Source organism: Somniosus microcephalus, unplaced genomic scaffold (assembly GCF_052327205.1).
Source record: "Somniosus microcephalus isolate GS21.2 unplaced genomic scaffold, FLI_Smic_1.0 unresolved_chr2, whole genome shotgun sequence".
NCBI lineage: Eukaryota > Metazoa > Chordata > Chondrichthyes > Squaliformes > Somniosidae > Somniosus > Somniosus microcephalus.
The window spans coordinates 13,689,459-13,705,617 of record NW_028225180.1 but is presented as its reverse complement, the minus strand read 5'-3'; the positions used below and the strand labels follow the sequence as shown (position 1 = coordinate 13,705,617).

Here is a 16,159-nt window from a genome sequence, read left to right as displayed (position 1 = left end):
CTTTGAATGTTTGCCATTGCCTATCCACCGTCAACCCTTTGAGTGACATTCCCCAATCAATCCTACCGAACTCGCGCCTCAGACCATCGTAGTTTCCTTTATTTTAATTTAGGACCCTAGTCTCTGAGTCGACTACTTCATTCTCCATCTTAATGAAGAATTCGATCATATTATGATCGCTCTGACCCAAGGGGCCTCGTACAACAAGATTGCTAATTAATCCTTTCTCGTTACATAATACCCAGTCTAAGATGGCCTGATCTCTGGTTGGTTCCTTGACATATTGGTCCAGGAAACCATCCCTTAAACACGCCAGGAATTCCTCCTCCACAGTATTGTTACTAATTAAGTTAGCCCAATCTATATGTAGATTAAAGTCACCCATGATGACTGCTGTGCCCTTATTGCACGCTTCTCTAATTTCCCTTTTAATGACATCCCCAACCTTTGCATTACTGTTTGGAGGTCTATATACCACTCCCACTAATGTTTTCTGCCCCTTGGTATTTCTCAGTTCTACCCATACAGATTCCACATCATCAGAGCTGATATCCTTCCTTACAATTGTGTTAATCCCTTCTTTAACCAGAAATGCTACCCCACCTCCCTTTCCTTTTTGCCTATCTTTCCTGAATATTTAATACCCCTGGATGTTGAGTTCCCAGCCTTGGCCACCCTGGAGCCATGTTTCCGTAATCCCAATCAAATCATATTCGTTTACCTCTATTTGCGCAGCTAATTCATCCACCTTATTGCGAATGCTCCTCGCATTAAGACACAAAGCCTTCAGGCTTGTTTTTTTAATGCTCTTACACCTATTAGAACTATTATTTACAGTGGCCATGTTTGATTTAAACCGTTGATTTCTCTGACTGCCACTTTTGTTTTTCTCCTTACTATCTTTTGCTTTTATCCTTGTTTCCCTTTCCTCTGTCCCCTTGCTCAGGTTCCCAACCCCCTGCCATTTTAGTTTAAACCCTCCCCCAGAGCACTAGCAAACACTCCCCCTTGCACCTTCTCCAGTGTCTCTACATACCTTTTTATAATATGGAGACCAGAACTGTGCACAGTAACTCCAAGTGTGGTATGGAGATCAGAACTGTGCACAGTAACTCCAAGTGTGATATGGAGACCAGAACTGTGCATAGTGCTCCAAGTGTGATATGGAGACCAGAACTGTGCACAGTACTACAAGTGTGGTATGGAGATCAGAACTGTGCACAGTAACTCCAAGTGTGATATGGAGACCAGAACTGTGCACAGTGCTCCAAGTGTGATATGGAGACCAGAACTGTGCACAGTACTACAAGTGTGGTATTGAGATCAGAACTGTGCACAGTAACGCCAAGTGTGATATGGAGACCAGAACTGTGCACAGTAACTCCAAGTGTAATATGGAGACCAGAACTGTGCACAGTGCTCCAAGTGTGATGTGGAGACCAGAACTGTGCACAGTACTCCAAGTGTGATAAGGAGACCAGAACTGTGCACAGTGTTCCAAGTGTGATATGGAGACCAGAACTGTGCACAGTGCTCCAGGTGTGATATGGAGACCAGAACTGTGCACAGTACTCCAAGTGTGATATAGAGACCAGAACTGTGCACAGTGCTCCAAGTGTGATATGGAGACCAGAACTGTGCACAGTGCTCCAAGTGTCATATGGAGACCAGAACTGTGCACAGTAACTCCAAGTGTGATATGGAGACCAGAACTGTGCACAGTGCTCCAAGTGTGATATGGAGACCAGAACTGTGCACAGTAACTCCAAGTGTGATATGGAGACCAGAACTGTGCACAGTGCTCCAAGTGTGATATGGAGACCAGAACTGTGCACAGTAACTCCAAGTGTGATATGGAGACCAGAACTGTGCACAGTACTCCAAGTGTGATATGGAGACCAGAACTGTGCACAGTGCTCCAAGTGTGATATGGAGACCAGAACTGTGCACAGTAACTCCAAGTGTGATATGGAGACCAGAACTGTGCACAGTGCTCCAAGTGTGATATGGAGACCAGAACTGTGCACAGTAACTCCAAGTGTGATATGGAGACCAGAACTGTGCACAGTGCTCCAAGTGTGATATGGAGACCAGAACTGTGCACAGTACTCCAAGTGTGATATGGAGACCAGAACTGTGCACAGTACTCCAAGTGTGATATGGAGACCAGAACTGTGCACAGTGCTCCAAGTGTGATATGGAGACCAGAACTGTGCACAGTAACTCCAAGTGTGATATGGAGATCAGAACTGTGCACAGTGCTCCAAGTGTGATATGGAGACCAGAACTGTGCACAGTGCTCCAAGTGTGATATGGAGACCAGAACTGTGCACAGTACTCCAAGTGTGATATGGAGACCAGAACTGTGCACAGTAACTCCAAGTGTGATATGGAGACCAGAACTGTGCACAGTGCTCCAAGTGTGATATGGAGACCAGAACTGTGCACAGTGCTCCATGTGTGATAATGAGACCAGAACTGTGCACAGTACGCTAAGCTTTAAAGCCAACAAAGTATATATTTTTTTGAAGTATGGTCACTGTTGTAATGTAGGAAACGCAGCAGCCAATTTTGGCACAGCAAGATCCCGCAAACAGCAATAAGACAACGACCTGGTCATTTTCTTTCCGTGATATAGTGGTTGTGGTACCTTTTACGTCCACCCGAAAAGGCGGACAGGGTGCCTCGGTTTAACGTCTCATCCCGAAAGATGCCTGGGCCTAGCAATCAACAATAACTTGCATTGGTATAGCGCCTTTAACGTGGTAAAACGTCCCAAGGCGCTTCACAGGAGCGATTATCAAACAAAATTTACACTGAGCCACACTGCATAAGAAATAGGAGCAGGAGTCGGCCATTCGGCCCCTCGAGCCTGCTCCGCCATTCAGTAAGATCATGGCTGATCCAATCTTGGCCTCAGCTCCACTTGCCCGCTCTCTCCACATATCCCTGGACTCCCCTATAGTTCCAATATCTGTCAATCTCCGCCTTGAATATATTCAGTGACTCCGCCTCCAGCGCTCTCTGGGGTAGAGAATTCCAAAGATTCACGACCCTCTGAGAGAAGAAATTCCTCCTCATCTCAGTGTTAAAAGGGCGACCCTTTATCCTGAAACTATGACCCGAGTTCTAAATTTCCCCACGAGGGGAAACATCCTCTCTGCACCTACCTTGTCGAGCCCCCTCAGAATCTTATGTTTCAATAAGATCACCTCTCATTCTTCTAAACTCCAATGAGCACGGTGGCATAGTGGTTAGCACTGTTGCCTCACAGCGCCAGAGACCCGGGTTCGAATCCGGCCTCGGGCAACTGTCTGTGTGGAGTTTGCACATTCTCCCCGTGTTTGCGTGGGTTTTCTCCGGGTGCTCCGGTTTCCTCCCACAGTCCAAAGATGTGCGGGTTAGGTTGATTGGCTATGATAAATTGACCCTTAGTGTTAGGGGGATTAAATACGTGGGGTTACAGGGATAGGGTGGGATATGTGTTGGTGTAGGGGTTACGGGGATCGGGTGGGATATGTGTCGGTGCAGGCTCGATGGGCCGCAATGGCCTCTATCTGCACTGTGGGGTTTCTGTGATTTCTGTGAGTATAGGCTCAACCTTTCCTCAAAAGTCAACCCCCTCATCTCTGGAATTAACCTCGTGAATCATCTCTGAACTGCCTCCAATGCAAGTATATCCTTCCTTAATTATGGAGACCAAAACTGTACGCAGTACTCCAGGTGCCACAAGGAGATATTGTACAGTCAAAGAGGGAGGTTTTAAGGAGCGTCTTAAAGTAGGAGAGCGAGGCGGAGAGGTTTAGGGAGGGAATTCCAGAGCTTGGGGCCCAGGCAGCTGAAGGCACGGCCGCCAATGGTGGAGCGATGGAAATCGGGGGATGCGCAAGAGGCCAGAATTGGAGGATGCAGAGATCTCGGAGGGTTGTAGGGGATTCCAGAGATAGGGAGGGGCACAAAGACATGGAGGGATTTGAACATGCAGTGGGGAAAGAGTTCAACTGACATCGCTGGCAGTTTCACTGAATGGTGTACGAGAGACAGGGGCGAACATGAAAGACCACATCCATAAAGAAGCTGTCAAGATAGCTGACCTTTGAAGGCTAAAAGGCAATTAAATGGAGACAGAGGGGGAAAAATTCGGTATCGCCCCATTCGGGGCACAATTATCGGCCGGGCGCAAAGATTAGCGCCTGGCGCTAATTATCGCCTCCGACTGCAAACTTGGCCTCTATCGCCCCTGGAGTTGATTGGAGCGCTAAATCAGGCGCTTCACAGCTCTCTTAAGGCGCTAACGCCGAGCAGCGAGGCGCTACCTCAGAGCGCTGGCGAAGCTCATGTGATGTCAGTCAGCAATGGAACACAGACAAACTGGCGCCGGACAGTTCTTAAAGGGGAGGGTCGATCTTGCTCCCCATCCACACCCTGCTCATTGCAGCCTTGAATCTCAGCCTGGAGAGACCTGTACATCAAATCTGCTGGAAAGAACAATGGAGAGGCCCAGGGAAAGAGCTCAGAGTGCAACCCCCACAGTCTCTTCTAAATTGATACAAGGAAGGGCAAATCAAAATGAACCTGCAAAGTGCTGCTCAGTCCCCAAAACTCCTTTGCACAGCGTTGAATCTCTCCAGAAGTCTCTCTCTCTCTCTCAGAATGCGTGGAGCAAACATGTCACCAACAAAAAAAGGCAGGAAGCGGTCGCCTTTAAATAGCGCTCCCCCAGTCCCTTTCTGACTGCAAAACGCTCCCCTCAACCTGTCGTTGGTAGCGGCAGGCGGTAAGGCAGGGGGCGCCACTCAATATCCGGTCCGGGGCGCTACCGGGGTGTTGCGCGCTCGACTGACGTCACGATCTGCTGGCGCAGGAGATCGTGGCGGTAGTGTTTAGCGCTGCCACTAAATGTCTGGTCAATTTCGCGAGCGGCGCAAACATCGCCGCGCCCGGGCGCTAGTTACTTTGCGCCCCATTAGTGCACTCTTAAGGCGCTAACGAGAGGCGCAAACCAAACGAATTTTTCCCCCCAGGGTGTCTAGAATTTCAACTGCCCGTAGGAACTTTGTTATCCGGGTCGCATTCCAAGGTGTCTCTTAATCGGCATTCAGCAGTTTCCATGTATGGCCCACTTTCCATAACTCGGGAGCCTACTGTCAACAAGGGCAGACGTCGACGACGAAGTCCAACACCACCTTCAGTGTGCCAGTGCAGCCTTCGGTCACCTGAGGGAGAGAGTGTTTGAAGACCAGGACCTCAAACCCAGCATTAAGCTCATGGTCTGCAGAGCAGCAGTGATACCCGCCCTGCTGTATGCCTCAGAGACATGGACCATGTACAGCAGGCACCTCAAAGCACTGGAGAGGTACCACCAACGCTGCCTCCGCAAGATCCTGTAAATCCATTGGCAGGATAGGCGCACCAACGTCAGTGTTCTCGCTCAGGCCAACATCCCCAGCATCGAAGCTTTGACCACGCTCGATCAGCTCCGATGGACGGGTCACATTGTCCGCATGCCCGATACGAGACTCCCGAAACAAGCGCTCTACTCGGAGCTCCGGCACGGCAAGAGAGCCCCAGGTGGGCAGAGGAAATGCTTCAAGGACACCCTCAAAGCCTCCTTGGAAAAGTGTAACATCCCCACCGACACCTGGGAATCCCTGGCCCAAGACCGCACAAAGTGGAGGAGAAGCAATCCGGGAAGGCGCTGAACACCTCGAGTCTCTTCGCCGGGAGCAAGCGGAAGCCAAGCGCAGGCAGCGCAAGGAGCGCACGTCAACCGAAGCACCCCACCCACCCGCCCCTTCAACCACCGTCTACCCCACCTGTGACAGAGACTGTAGGTCCCGCATTGGACTCATCAGTCACCTGAGAACTCATTCTTAATGTGGAAGCAAGTCATCCTCGGTTCAGAGGGACTGCCTGAGAGAGGAGACGATTCATCAGTTTGAGGGATTGATTCAGGAGGCAGCTTATATATGTTTACCTTAGGATGTATAACCAATCAGTGAAGGAGCGTGCGGGCCAAGATCCAATCAGGTTGCAGGAATGAAATGTGCATGAGGCTGCCGTGCTTACTTTAATGGCCCAGAAATTCGGGTCGGGGGCTTCCCGCGGGTGCAAGCCCCCGACCTGCACTTACCTAGCGCGCCGGCCGTTGAGCTGTGGGCCCCCGTGGGATTCCGATCCTGGGCCTGCTCCAACTGCCGGCGCACAGTGCTTGCGTATCCCAGGGGCGCAGTTAGTTCGAAGCGTCCCCTGGGATCACGTGTGCCATGGAGAGCCAATGGTAGCAGGGAATGCTTCATTCAAAAGTTTGACAGGAAGAGCTGTCAAACCTATAAATACTACGGGCCCCAAAACATCACTAAAACTTCAAATAATTTTTTTTAAAACCACATTTTTAAAATAAACTATAAATTACATGAAATAACTATTTTAAACAATAATTTAAATTTTTGAAAAAATTAATTACATTTTCTAACGAGGCTAAAAATGAACATTCCTTTCTTTAAAGTATGTAAAAATAATAAACCTGTGGAAATTTTTTTTTAATTTTAATTATTTCACCACTTACCTTGTTAAAAGCAGGCCTTGCGACTGCTTTTTAAAAGTGCAACTCCTGGAGACTTACCCTCCCGGGGAAACCTGCAAAAAAAACGTAAGTTCGATGCGCACGCGCTGCCTCTCCGGCGCACGCGTTCCACCTCTGAACCCCTTCCTCTAAGGGAACGAAAGTTCCAGTTTCCCGCGCATGCACGAAACCGGCACTTCCATTGGGCCTACGGGTGAGCACCCCGTGCGTACTCACCCACGGATACCCGAATTTCTGGGCCAATGTATAAAACTGTAGTGTGCGCTGTAACAATTTGGGGAAGTCTGGCTAAAGACAGAGCAGACTCTCTCCCCACCAGCACAATAAAGACAACATGACTATTGATCCCGAAAACCTTGTGTCGAGTGTCGGTTTAAAATACTCCACAACAAACGCGAGGATCAGAATTCGAAAACCGAGGGGCTGTCGGACAGGGAGCTAATGTAGGTCAGCGAGCACAGGGCAGTGATGGGTGAAACGGGACCCGGTGCGATTAGGATCTGAGGCGAGCAGGGATTTGGATCACCTCGAGTTTACAGAGGGTGCAAGATGGTATGCTGGGCAGGAGAGCATTGGAATAGTCGCCTCGGGAGGTCAGAGAGGGTTTCAGCAGCAGAGGAGATGAGACGAGGGACGGGGACAGCGATCGAACATACGTGCAAGTACGGGACGGAGATCAAAGCACTTCTCCCCAGACGGCCCCCTCACTTACCTCTCTACGGGCGTGCAGATGATCGGCAAAGCTCAAGCTCCCACAGTCTGGATTACAGGACCGTGCCTGAAGGAGAGACGGAGATGGGGAGTAGAGTTCGTTGGGAGATGTTGCTGATAAGGAGGAGGAGGAGGAGGGAGCGCGAGGAGGGCATCTAGCCAGACATGGACGATTGGTACGGGGATCTCCTCTGGGCTGCTGAACAATCAGGCACTATCTCTCTGCTGCAAGAGGGAACAATCCCATTATTCACCGACCTGCTCTCAATCAGTGGCACTGTGAGATCGACACCGCACATTAACCCACTCATAAACCTCAGTTCACCCTCACAGAGCCAGAATAAATACTGCAGGATATTCACCCTCTCACTCACCAGACACTGTGAGACCCTGAATAAATACTGCAGGATATTCACCCTCACTCACCAGACTCTGTGAGACCCTGAATAAATACTGCAAGATATTCACCCTCACTCACCAGACTCTGTGAGACCCTGAATAAATACTGCAGGATATTCACCCTCACTCACCAGACTCTGTGAGACCCTGAATAAATACTGCAGGATATTCACCCTCACTCACCAGGCCCCTTTACAGTGCAGTGCTCCCTCAGTACTGCCCCTCTGACAGTGCAGCACTCCCTCAGTACTGCCCCTCCGGCAGTGTAGCGCTCCCTCAGTACTACCCCTCTGACAGTGCAGCACTCCCTCAGTACTGCCCCTCCGGCAGTGCAATGCTCCCTTAGTACTGCCCCTCCTGTTAGATCCGTGTATCTTAATGTTGTGTCCTTCAATAATCAGACAAAAGACTGCAGGGAACGATCAACAGGTGTTTACTGAATGAGGGTTACTCTAGAACTAATTGTACAGATCACTACTCAGGGTTTATATACAGGTGTGGTCACTGCTGGTACTACAGTATACAGGAGCTGTAAAAAGTAGTTCTCCCCTTAAAGGTACATACATTACAATTCCTCCCCTTTTAGATTAACAGTACCATAACACTCATTTAACAATTAAATATCAAACTAATTACAATTAACACTTTTAACATGCAACATTAGCTGAAAATAGTCTATTTATAAATTCAGTCTTTGGGGAGGCTTCCTGATCCTTTCTGGATAGTGCCTTTCCCGAGTGTCTTGCTCTTGGTGCGGAGGCGATTCTGGCCCCCTGTCATCAGTTGGTTCATCAGCTTCCGATGCTACTATTTCTGAGGTAGATGCGACCTGTACGTCGGGTTCCTCACCAGGTACGTATGACCAAGACATGGGGTTGACTCGTTCCTGTGACTCTAGGATCTGGTCAGCATGGCGTCTCACAATGTTCTCCCCAACATCCACTGTGTACATTAGTGGCCCCTGCCGTGTGCATATCGTTCCTGGTTGCCATTTCTCTGTTCGGTAGTCGCGGGCCAAGACTGGTTGCCCTACATTGAAGCTCCTTGTCGGCTTCTCATTGATGTGCTGGAATTGCTTACTCTCAACATCTCTTCGTACATTTGGTCTGAGCAAATCCAGACGAGATCTCAACCTTCGGTTAAAGAACATCATGGCCGGGGCCTGGTTGGTGACTGCATGTGTCGCATTTCTGTAGGCTAACAGGAAATTGCCCACCTTATGCTGCAGTGGAATGTTGTCATCGCACATGGCCTTTACTGCTTTTTTAAAGGTTTGTATGAACCTCTCAGCCAATCCATTTGTGGCTGGATGATACGGGGCGGATGTGTAATGCCTTACCCCATTCCTTTTCATAAATCTTCGAAACTTTTCGGACACAAACTGTGGTCCGTTATCAGAGCAAATCTGCTCTGGCAAGCCGTTCCTGGCAAAAATGGTCCGTAGGACTGCAATAGCTTTCTTCGTGGTGGTGGAGGACATTTTGATCACCTCAGGCCATTTCGAGTGTGCATCCACGGCTATTAAAAACATTGAGTCCATGAATGTGTTAGATCCGTGGTTCTGAGAGTATGATGTTTTTCAATAACCACATGGATGCTGTAACTTAACATCAACAGGTATTTGCTGGAGCAGGGTAGTCTCAAGACTGGGGTACAGAGGCATGCTCAAGGCTTATATACAGGTGTGGCCACTGCCGGTACTACAGTATACAGGAGCTGTAAAAGTAGTTCTCTCTTAAAGGTACATACACTACACTTCCTCCCCTTTTAGATTAGTAGTACCATAATATTCAAATAACAATTAACACTTTAACATGTACATTAAACAACAATAGTCCATTTATAGATTCAGTCTTTGGGGCGGCTTCCTGATCCTTTCTGGATAGCGCCTTTCCTGAGGTTCTTGTTCTTGGTGCGGAGGCGATTCTGGCCCCTTTTCGTCGGTTATTTCATCCGTTTCCACTGCTACTGTTTCTGAGGTAGATGCTACCGGTATGTCGGGTTCATCCCCAGGGACGCGAGACATGGGGTTGACTCGTTCCTGTGACGCTAAGATCTGATCGACGTGGCGGCTCACAATGTTCTCCCCGACATCCACTGTGTACATTAATGGCCCCTGCCTTGTGCATATCATTCCGGGTTGCCATTTCTCTGTTCGGTAGTCACAGGCCAAGACTGGTTGTCCTACGTTGAAGCTCCTTGTCGGCTTCTCATTGATGTGCTGGAATTGTTTATCTTCAACATTTCTTCGCACATTTAGTCTGAGCAAGTCCAGACGAGATCTCAACCTTCGGTTAAAGAACATCATGGTCGGGGTTTGGTTGGTAACTGCATGTGTCGCATTTCTGTAGGCTAATAAGAAATTGTCCATCTTATGCTGTAGTGGAATTTCATTGTCGCACATAGCCTTTATCGCCTTCTTAAAGGTTTGTACGAACCTCTCAGCCAATCCATTGGTGGCTGGATGATACGGGGCGGATGTGTAATGCCTTACCCCATTCCTTCTCATAAATTTTCAAAACTCTTCTGACACAAACTGTGGTCCATTATCAGAGCAAATCTGCTCTGGCAAGCCGTTCCTGGCAAATATGGTCCGTAGGACTGCAACCGTCTTCTCTGTAGTGGTTGAGGACATTATTATCACCTCAGGCCATTTTGAATGAGCATCCACTGCTATTAAGAACATTGAGTCCATGAATGGACCAGCGAAATCAATGTGCACCCATTGCCATGGAGAGGAGGGCCACTCCCATGGGTGTAGAGGGGCAAGTGGTGGTGCATTTTGGACCTTCTTGCATCCTAAGCAGCTCTTAGTTAGGTCTTCGATTTGTCGATCGATTCCCGGCCACCACACATAAGCCCTAGCAAGGCTTTTCATTTTCACTCCCCCCAGATGACCTTCATGTAGCTCATTTAGCACTCTCTCCCTTAACTTGGGTGGAATCACCACTCTGGATCCACACATCACTGTCCCCTGGCATACTGACAGCTGTTCTCTTCTGGATGAGAATGCTGGCAACAGTGAGTCGCCATGTGTTGGCCATCCCCTCACCGTCAAATCATATACCCGAGACAGCGTCGGATCATTGCGGGTCTCCTTCTCTATATCCGCGTTCGTTACTGGCAATCGTTCAATTATTGACGAATAAAATATCTCGATAGGATCCACTGCTGGTGCTTCCTCCACAGTAGGCAGTGGCAGGCGTGATAGCCCATCAGCGTTTCCATGCTGTTTCGTGCCTTTATATTCTATTTCATATTGATTCGCCCCTAGAAACAGGGACCATCTTTGTAACCGTTGTGCAGTCATCACTGGAACACCCTTCTTAGGATTAAAGATGGAGACAAGTGGTTGGTGGTCAGTCAACAAGGTGAACTTCTGCCAATGCAGACAGTGGTTGAATTTTTTTACTCCCCATACTAGGCTGAGGGCCTCCCTGTCAATCTGGGCGTAGTTGCGCTCGGCTGAGGTTAGTGACCGAGATGCAAAGGCTACTGGCCTCTCCAACCCGTCTGGGAATTTGTGCGACAGCACCGCTCCAATACCATAAGGTGATGCATCACATGCCAAACGAATTGGTAGTGCTGGGTTGAAATGGGCCAACACCTTTTTTGATGTGATCAATTCTTTACACTTCTGGAAAGCTCGTCTACGTTCGTCATTCCACTTCCATGGTACCCCCGTTTGCAGTAGGGTGTTCAGTGGGTGTAATACCGTGGACAAATTTGGTAAGAACTTATGGTAGTAGTTTACCAGCCCGAGGAACGACCTCAGTTGTGACACATTTTCCGGTGCTGGAGCCTTGACTACAGCCTCAATCTTTTCAGGGGACTTATGTAACCCCTCTTCATCGATGACGTGGCCACAATACGAGATCTGCTTCTGGAAAAACTCGCACTTGTGGCGATTAGCTCGTAGCCCATATTCCTTTAATCTGGTGAGCACCTTCTCCAAGTTGGCGAGGTGATCACTGTCATTTTCGCCCGTGACCAGGATGTCGTCCAAATAATACTGGGTCCCTGGAATCCCTTGCAGGACTTGATCCATCGCCCTTTGCCAAATAGCCGGAGCCGATGCTACCCCGAACACCAGCCGGTTGTATTGATAGAGACCTTTATGAGTGTTAATCGTAAGGTATTGTTTCGAGGCTTCTTCTACCTCCATTTGCAAGTACGCCTGGGCTAGATCAATTTTGGTGAAGCGTTTACCTCCAGATAGCGAGGCGGAAATATCCTCAATTCGTGGAAGCAGATATTGTACCGTGTGAAGAACTGGGTTCACTGTCACCTTAAAATCCCCACAGATACGGACCTTCTTTGGTTCCCCAGGCGTATTACTCAACGACCTCTTCATTACAGGAATGATGGGTGTAGCCCACTCGCTCCAGTCTACTTTGGACAGTACTCCTGAACGTTCTAACCCTTCCAGCTCTGCTTCGACGGCTGGTCTGATCGCATAAGGCACTGGTCTGGCCTTAAGAAACTTTGGGCTTGCATTTTCCTCTATTTTAATCATTGCTGTTATGCCTTTTAGTGTTCCGAGTCCCTCCTGGAACACTTCTTTTGCGTCAGTTAGCATTTTTGACAGACGTCCAGGTGTGACGTCGTCATCCTTTTTGGCCTCAACCTTCAGAGCCTGTATGGAATGCCAATCTAATTGTATCTTCCGGATCCATTCACGTCCTAGTAGTGGTGGTCCTCCATCTGGCAATACATATATGTCCATTTTAGGTATTTCCTGGCCTTTATATATCACTTTCACCCTTATTTTTCCTTTGGGGTAGACTTTTTGCCTCGTGTACGTCTTCAAGACAATCTCTGTAGCTTTCAAGGGTATGTGTGAAAATAGCCGCTTGTAGTCCCTTTGGTTTATGACTGTTAGGGCTGATCCTGTGTCCAATTCCATTTTCACTTGGGCTCCGTCTATCTTGAGTGTAACCCAGATAGTCTGGTGATCCTCCATTTTGGTTACCTTATGTAGTTTCAGACAACCCAGCTCCTTGCTTCCGGAGTCTGTGTCACTTTTCTGTTCGTCTGAACTACTCTCCGTCACCTTATGTACCTTCTTGTACTTCTCCTGTGGAGATTTCTTACTGTTGGTTTTCTTCCCAGACCTGCAGACTCTTGCTATGTGTCCTGCTTTTCCACACTGTCTGCACACTTGGTCCTTGAACGAACAATCCTTCTGGTCGTGTGCTGTTCTGCCGCAGCGATAGCACTTCCCTGTCCCATAGGACATTTCATTGGTGCCATATTCTTGCGGTCTCCGTTGTATCTCTGCAGCGCCCCTTGCGGCTGCTTCGTGTGATACTGCCATACTGAAAGCCTTGTCCAGCGTAAGATCCTTTTCTGGTAGAAGCTGTTTCTGGGTTCCTTCACTTTGCAGCCCACACACAAACTTGTCCCTTAACATATCTGCTAGTCCCGCTCCAAACTGGCAGTGTTTCGATAGCTTGCGCAGTTCCGTTAGGTACTCAGCATTGCTTTCGTCTTAGTGTTGGTTCCTTTTCTGGAAATTAAATCGTTCTGCTATCAGCAGCAGTGTGAGGTTTAAGTGGTCCTGTAGGATTTCTACTATGCTTTCGAAATTCTTGTTCACAGGCTTCTCTAGGGTTATTAGGTTTCGCAGTAACCCATAAGTTTTTGCACCCATGGAATTTAACAAAACCAGTGCTTTCCTAGCATCTGGCACTTCATTCGCCCTGCAGTACACCTCAATACGTTCCACATATGTCGCCCAATCTTTGACTTCATAGTCGAACGTAGAGATACTGCCACTCTTCGGCATCCCTGGGTGTGATTTAACTGTCAAACATGGCGTCTCCCGCGCTTCCCCTTCTTCTCCGCTGGCACAAAATGGCGTCTCCCGTGCATTCCTTCTTTCCCGCACTCTCCCTTCTTCTCCCCGCGGACACTGTTCAGCCCTTGAGCCCTGGCTGTGCTCTGCGCGTTTTTTTTTTTGTCCACCTTTCCCGTTTCCGCCGCTCGGTCCTGAACCCGGCTGTTGCTTTACCCTCTCTCTCTCTCCGTTTTGTTTTTCCTCGACGCCGCTCGGTTTTCAACCCCCAGCTGCGCCCTGTGCGCTTCACCCTCTGTCTTACCCCGTCGACGCTGCTCGGTTTTCTCTCCGCCGTCGGTCGGCTCCAGCCGCCGCTGTCCGGGAAGGGTCTGCGCTGTACCTTTTGTCAGTCTGTTGCTGATCGTCGTGGCTGGGGAACCAAGCCCGGCTCTCCACAGCCTCCCCTGCGATGTTCACTCTCTGCCGGACGACTGGGCGGTTGCTCGTGGTCGACGCCCGTGTTTCTGGCCTCGACTTTCTTCCACCGTCCTCCCGGAGCGAATCCTCGAAGGGAAATGCAGAGTTGCAGGTAGATTCGAATCGACACTCGTCGCCACTGTTCGATCCATGATTCTGAGAGTGTGATGTTTTTCAATAACCACACGGATGCTGTAACTTAACAATCAACAGGTATTTACTGGAGGAGGGTAGTCTCAAGACTGGGGTACAGAGGCATGCTCAAGGCTTATATACAGGTGTGGTCACTGCCGGTACTACAGTATACAGGAGCTGTAAAAGTAGTTCTCTCTTAAAGGTACATACACTACAGAATGGACCAGCAAAATCAGTATGCACCCGTTGCCATGGAGATGAGGGCCACTCCCATGGGTGTAGAGGGGCATGTGGTGGTGCATTTTGGACCTTCTGACATCCTGAGCAGCTCTTTGTCAGGTCCTCGATTTGCTGATCGATCCCCGGCCACCACACATAAGCCCTAGCAAGGCTTTTCATTTTCACCCCTCCAAGATGACCTTCATGAAGCTCATTGAGCACTCTCTCCCTTAACTTGGGTGGAATTACCACTCGGGATCCACACATCAAGGTCCCCTGGCATACTGACAGCTGTTCTCTTCTGGATGAGAATGCTGGCAACAGTGAGTCGCCATGTGCTGGCCATCCCTTCACCGTCAAATCATATACCCGAGACAGCGTCGGGTCATTTCGGGTCTCCTTCTCTATACCAGCGTTAGTTACTGGCAAGCATTCAATTATAGTCGAATGAAATATTTCGACAGGATCCACTGCTGGTGTTTCCTCCGCAGTAGGCAGTGGCAGGCGTGATAGTCCATCAGCGTTTCCATGCTGTTTCGTGCCCTTATACTCGATTTCATATTGGTGCGCCCCTAGAAAAAGGGACCATCTTTGTAGCCGTTGCGCAGTCATCAGCGGAACACCCTTCTTTGAATTAAAGATGGAGACAAGTGGTTGGTGGTCAGTCAGCAAGGTGAACTTCTGCCCGTGCAGATAGTGATTGAACTTTTTCACTCCCCACACTAGGCTGAGGGCCTCCCTGTCAATCTGGGCATAGTTACGCTCGGCTGAGGTTAATAACCGAGACGCAAAGGCTACTGGCCTCTCCGAGCCATCCGGGAATTTGTGCGACAGCAACGCTCCAATGCCATAGGGTGATGCATCACACGCCAACCGAATTGGTAGTGCTGGTTTGAAATCAGCCAACACCTCTTTTGATGTGATCAATGCTTTGCTCTTCTGGAAAGCTCGTTTACATTCGTCACTCCACTTCCATGGTACCCCCGTTTGCAGTAGGGTGTTCAGTGGGTGTAGTACGGTAGACAAATTCGGCAAGAACTTATGGTAGTAGTTCACCAGCCCGAGGAACGACCTCAGTTGTGACACATTTTCCGGTGCTGGAGCCTTGACTACTGCCTCAATCTTTTCAGGGGACTTATGTAACCCCTCTTTATCAATAACGTGGCCACAATAGGAGATCTGCTTCTGGAAAAACTCGCATTTGTGGCGATTAGCTCGGAGCACATATTCCTTCAATCTAGTGAGCACCTGCTCCAGGTTGGCGAGGTGATCACTGTCATTTTCGCCCGTGACCAGGATGTCGTCCAAATAACACTGGGTGCCTGGAATCCCTTGCAGGACTTGATCCATTGCCCTTTGCCAAATAGCCGGAGCTGATACTACCCCGAACACCAGCCGGTTGTATTGGTAGAGATCTTTATGAGTGTTGAACGTGAGGTACTGTTTCGAGGCTTCTTCTACCTCCATTTGCAGGTACGCCTGGGCCAGATCAATCTTAGTGAAGCGTTTCCCTCCAGATAGCGAGGCAAAAATATCTTCAATCCGCGGAAGCGGATATTGTACAGTGTGAAGGACTGGGTTCACTGTCACCTTAAAGTCCCCACAGATGCGAACCTTCTTTGGTTCCCCAGGCGTATTACTCAACGACCTCTTCATTGCAGGAACGATGGGTGTAGCCCACTCGCTCCAGTCCACTTTGGACAGTACTCCTGAACGTTCCAAACCTTCCAGCTCTGCTTCGACGGCTGGGCGGATCGCATAAGGTACCGATCTGGCCTTAAAAAACTTTGGGCTTGCATTTTCCTCTATTTTGATCATCGCTGTTATGCCTTTTAGTGTTCCGAGTCCCTGCT

The 16,159-nt window shown here is 49.1% G+C and overlaps 1 protein-coding gene across 2 annotated transcripts in view; it reads right to left on the bottom strand.

The window, feature by feature from the left end:
* LOC147092142 (uncharacterized) overlaps positions 1-7,421 on the bottom strand; it is an 84,519-nt gene extending 77,098 nt beyond the window's left edge. The window contains exon 1 of one of the 2 annotated variants that reach the window (XM_085975853.1): positions 7,299-7,421. The gene's annotated coding sequence lies outside the window, so the exon portion shown is untranslated. The remainder of the gene's footprint in view (positions 1-7,298) is intronic. The other variant, XM_085975851.1, reaches the window with a different exon arrangement.
* Positions 7,422-16,159: the final 8,738 nt, after the last annotated feature.